The following is a 5,746-nucleotide window of genomic DNA, read 5'->3' on the forward strand; positions in this document are numbered from 1 at the left end:
TTAACTTAACCATTTGGAATGACGCGGAACAGGAGGAGCAATCCAGGGTGTCATTTAAAAATAATAATTACGTTTGGAGCAATGAGACTATCCTGTACACGGGACCTGAAAAACTGTACATTTCTATGTTTCCCAGAGTCGTGGCTGAAAACAAAAGAGATGATCGTGGACTTCAGGAAACAGCAGAGGGAGCACCCCCTTATCCACATCGAAGGGACAGCAGTGGAGAAGGTGGAAAGTTTTACGTTGGTGGGCGTACACATCACAGACAAACTGAAATGGTCCACCCACACAGACAGTGGGGTGAAGAAGGCACAGCAGCCGTGGTGGTGTCTGGTGACAGTGTGGTGACGAAGGCACAGCAGCCGTGGTGGTGTGCCGTGGTGGTGTTTATAAGTAATCCCGCTATGACCACCGACGAGCCATCAACCACGCAAAGTGTCAATAGAGGACTAAAATGGAATTCTACTACTCCAGCTCTGACGCGCGATGGATGTGCCAGGGCTTGCAAACTATCACGGATTACAAAGGGAAACCAAGCCGGGAGCTGCCCAGTGACGCGAGCCCACCAGACAAGCAAATTCCTTCTATTCTTGCTTTGAGTCAAGCAATACTGAACTATGCATGAGAGCACCAGCTGTTCCCAACGACTGTGTGAGTCTCGCTCTCCGTAGCCGGTATGAGTAAGAACTTTTAAACAGGTTAGCAAGTGTCCAGCTGGCAAGTGTCTTCACTGACATTTTCAACCTATCCCTGACCCGGTCTGTAATACCGTCTTATTTTAAGCTAGCCTCTGCCGATTGCCCAAAGACCAGATGTTCCAGTTTTCAGGTGAAATGGAGGGTGAGCCTGTGACGTAACTTTTGGATGTTAATGAGATGACACTCCAGCTTAACTCCTCCTCTATATTTACTGCAGTGGTTGAACAGTGCAGAAGAGAACCTCCCCAAACAGTTTTTTTTTCAAGACCAGTATGTAGGAGATCTAGTTTCAGGCATTTCTCTTACGCCTGCTATGTTAGGTTAGTTTCAAACAGACCACCATAACCCCAGTGCCAAAGAACGCCAAGCTAACCTGCATAAATGTCTAACGTCCCTTAGCACTCACATGTATCGCTATGAAATGCTTTGAAAGGCTGGTCATGGCTCACATTAACACTTTAATCCCAGACACCATGGACCCATTCCAATTCGCATACCACCCCAACAGATCCACAGATAACGCAATCTCTTGCACTCCACACTGCCCTCGCCCACCTGAACAAAAGGAACACCTATGTAAGAATGCCGTTCATTGACTACAGCTCAGCATTTAACACCATAGTCCCCTCCAAGCTCAGGACCCTGAGACTGAACACCTCCCTCTGCAAGTGTATCCTGGACTTCCAGACGGGCCGTCCCCAGGCGGTGAGGGTTGGCAACAACACATCCGCCACACTGACCATCAACACGAGGGCCCCTTAGGGGTGTGTGCTTAGTCCCTTTACTTTACTTTACTGTTCACCCACAACTGCATGGCCGAACATCCCCCACATCGATGGGGCTGTGGTGGAGCAGATCAAGAGCTTCAAGTTCCTCAGTTTCCACATCACTAAGGAATTAACATTGTCCACACACACCCACACAGTTGTGAAGATGGCAAGACAGTACCTCTTCGCACTTAGGAGGCTGAAAATATTTGGGTGGGCCATCAGATCCTCAAAATGTTCTACAGCTGCACCATTGAGAGCATCTTGACTAGCTTCCTCACCTCTTGGTGCAGCAACTACAGGGCACCCGACTGCAAGGCGGTACAGAGGGTGATGAGTACAGCCCAGTACATCACTGGGGCTGAGCTCCCTGCCATCCAGCACCTCCATAAGAGACGGCGTCAGAGGAAGGCCCAATAAATAGTGAAAGAATCCAGCCACCCAAGCCATAGACTGTTCTCTCTGCTACCGCACGGCAAGCGGTACCAGTGCACCAAGTCTGGAACCAACAGAACCCTGAACAGCTTCTACCCCCAAAGCCATAAGACTGCCAAATAGTTAGCTACTTAACCAAATAGCTATCCAGACTATCTGCATTGACCCTTTTTGCACTAACCTTTTTGACTCATCACATACGCTGCTGCTACTGTTTAATATCTGTCACTTTATTCCTAGTTATATGTAAATATGAACCTAAATGACCTCTTACACTCTTACACTCTTGCACATCGACGTGGTATTGGTACCCTGTGTAGATAGCCAAGTTATCTTTACTCATTGTTATTTATTATTACTTTTATTATTAGTTGTACTTTTCTATCATTTCTCTATGTTTTTGTTTCTGCATTGTTGGGTAGGGCCCGTAAGCATTTCACTGTTAGTCTATACTTGCATTCACTAATATACACTAAAACTTTGTATTTCTATATCCCTCTCTCCCTCACACAGAAAGAAGATGGCGGATCGAAGAGAGGGTGGTGCGGCAGGTGCTGTTTCTCCTCCAGATGCTGTTATTTTATCTAAAGATCAGGTGTACGCCAACCCCAGCTAAGTAACTCTTGCAAAGATTTAAAGCGCAATTATGTGTTTTATCTCCAGTACATTGCCACGATTGTCAGCTATGTAGCTGCTCTACTGATAGTCTCAGCGCTTCCTTGCTGGGATGACACAATCAATCTACTGTCGGGAAATGCAAACTCCCCAGACAAACACCTTGGTTCACCATTCCACACGAGCGAACAGTACACATCATACCATAATGTTCTGAATAATGGCCAAGTCTACCTCGCTCCCTTAATCGACTGAATCACTTGGGAGTCACAAACACAAGTCCAACACCTACCAGAATCTGCTAAGCTACCTATTCACTACCCTCCTGCTCTCTGGGGAGATGCACCTCAACCCTGGGCCTAACACCACCGAACCAGAAATACTCACCAGAGTGGAAAGCAGTGGAGGGCTGTGTCCTCAAATCATCACCGCCGCTGAGGTGGGTGAGTGTTATGGTCCCATGATTTCTCTTGAGTCACCTGACTCCAAGATGAAATTTGACTCTACAAACATATCCAAGTCGCTATATATTCGATCCCCGACCCTGCTTCTGGCACGCAAGCTGTTTTCATTCGTTCCCCACATCCAGTGCAAGCGCAAGGGATAGTTAATTGCACTAACAAACTGCCCCTATTCAAAACTAAACAAAACGGTCTAAACCCAGCAGTCAGATAACACCAGTGTGTCACTCACGCTGGAGTCATCTGGGACCCACAAGCTAAGCTCAAGGGGTACTAGAGGGGAACTTGAACATTCGCAGTGTCACTCCAAAATGTGTTCACATTCAACATCTTCTGACAGATTCCAACCTTGACTTCCTCAACCTTTCAGAGACATGGCTCCATAAAAACTCTCCATCTGCTGCTTTGATTGTGATTGGCTACAATGTCTTCAGGAGAGACAGGATTGAAGGAAGAGGAGGGGGTGTGATGATTTACATTACAGAACATATCGATGTAAACAAATTGAGTGGTCATGTGATAATGAACTAGAATGTATTGGCCTGAACGTTGCACTGTCTCCCCAAATGTATTTTTACCCTCATTGGAATGTACAGACCACCTTCCACCAAAAGTTTTTTAAAATCAGTTTAATAACATACTTAGGAAATGTGGTTTTGGGAAAGAGTGGGAGATCTTAACATTAATTATGAAGACAAGTCTTGTAGGAAAACCCTCAAACGTATCACTAATGCCTTTGACCTTACACAGCCAACCAGGGTGACTTGTTCTTCTAAAACACATATCGATTTGGTGTTCAGTAATAAACCAGAGAGATGGTTCAATATTCAATATGGTTACTGAGCTGTCTGACCATAATCTGACACTCATAGCCAGAAAGCTTTCTAAAGAACAGGTTTAACCTCTCTACTGTTAAAAAGCCTCATAAACTCAGAATACCTAAGGCTGAATTTAAATGATTTTGAAAATGCAATTGAGGGAATTAACTGGAATGATCTTCTGTCCTATACAAATGTGGAAGCTGACAGTCATGTTTTTCTATCCACAATCCTGACTACAGTAAATGGCTTCCTAAAGAAAACTAAATCCAAACCTCGCCAAAATAGCACTCTTTCTTGTCTAAATGGAGAAATCTGGAAACTGATGAAAGAACGAGATTGTGCTCTAAAAAGTCCCAAATTGGAGCATGACAGATGTAGGTTTACCATGTTCAGAAATAAGGTGAAGCCAAGGGAAATTCTAAAATGATCTGGGAGAATCGAAAAAAGTTAACAGGGAAAGACCATAGCAACACTGCAAAAAGACTAGAAATCAATGTGAATGACAGTCTAACACAGGATGCAGTCGAAACAGCAGTCTTCAATTTCTACTTTGTTGACTCTGTCAATGTACTGACACAGAACACCTCCACTGGTTTCTTTGGCTCACTAAAGAACTCTAAAGCCAAAGATGTGTTTGGGCTGGACTCTACCTTTCTTAAAAACTACAAAGAGTCACTCACTGGCCCCATTACTAAGGGCACCAACACATCTATTTGCCAGGGGGTGTTTCCAGGGATCTGGAAGTCGGCCATAATAACGCCCATCTTTAAATCAGGTGACCTTGCTGATGTGAGTAACTACAGACCCATTGGTTTACTACCTGTGGTGTCGAAGGTTGCTGAAAAGTGTATAGCAGAGAATGATTGCCCACCTCAACAACAGCCCCTTCACATTACACTCCATGCAGTTTGGCTTCAGCGTAAAACGCTCCACAGAAACGGCCAACTGCTTTCTTCTGGAAAATGGGAAGTCCAAAATGGACAAAGGAGGCGTTGTTGGGGCTGTGTTCTAGACCTAAGGAAAGCCTTTGATACTGTTAACCATGAGATTCTCATTACAAAACTGTCGAAGTTCAACTTTTCCCCCGATGCCTTGAGATGGATGAAATCATACCTTGAAGGCAGAACCCTGTGTGTCAGAGTGAGCAATGAGATGTCTCCCACTCTTAGCTAAGATGTGGGCATGCCCCAAGGGTCAATACTGGGGCCCCTCCTGTTCAGTCTGTACATTAATGATTTGCCCTCTGTCTCTGTCTGTACTAGGGTCATGAAGTTCAAATGTCTGCAGATGATACAGTGATATATGTGCATGCAAAGAGCAAACAACAAGCTGCACAAGGACTCTACTGCATTGGTCCATATTACAAAGTGGCTCAGTGACTCATGTTTGTGGCTCAATGTGTTTGTTATTCACTGTGCATTTATTCCCCGTGTCACTATTTTAATTGTATTTTTATGTTTTAATCTTTATCTTTAACTCTGCATTGTTGGAAAGGACCCGTAAGTAAGTATTTCCCTGTTAGCCTACCATCTGTTGTTTACGAAGTGTGTGACAAATACAATTTGATTTGATTTGACTTCCTGTGACTCACTTCCCCTCTGCATGTTGGGCTCTGCTGAGATTAACACACACACACACACACACACACATACACACACACACACACACACACACACACACACACACACACGCACACGCACACACACACACACACACAATGGGGAAAAACCCAACCCACACCTGGTATGAAGAGAAATCTTTATGACAGGAAATCTAATTTAATAACTGACTATTGCAAAATTAAAGCGAAGGCCACTATGACATTTCCACACACTGTTCGACATATGCTGTGTAACCAGAAAGTATTCAATGCAATTTGGTCAAAGGTTAGGAATGTAGTAACATTTCATATTAGGACTGCCAAAATCTCGAGTGTTCCACCCCTA

The 5,746-nt window shown here is 44.5% G+C and overlaps 1 long non-coding RNA gene across 1 annotated transcript in view; it reads left to right on the forward strand.

Moving 5' to 3' along the window:
* The window catches only part of LOC149974337 (uncharacterized), a 5,563-nt gene extending 187 nt beyond the window's left edge, over positions 1-5,376 (forward strand). Inside the window, exons 1-2 of the long non-coding RNA XR_016489301.1 lie at positions 1-654; positions 2,417-5,376. The exon at positions 1-654 is cut by the window's left edge and continues 187 nt beyond it. This is a non-coding gene — a long non-coding RNA (uncharacterized LOC149974337). The remainder of the gene's footprint in view (positions 655-2,416) is intronic.
* The last annotated feature ends 370 nt before the right edge of the window (positions 5,377-5,746 follow it).

Source organism: Oncorhynchus mykiss, chromosome 20 (genome assembly GCF_057628025.1).
Source record: "Oncorhynchus mykiss isolate SJ-2025 chromosome 20, ASM5762802v1, whole genome shotgun sequence".
In the NCBI taxonomy this organism is placed as follows: Eukaryota; Metazoa; Chordata; class Actinopteri; order Salmoniformes; family Salmonidae; genus Oncorhynchus; species Oncorhynchus mykiss.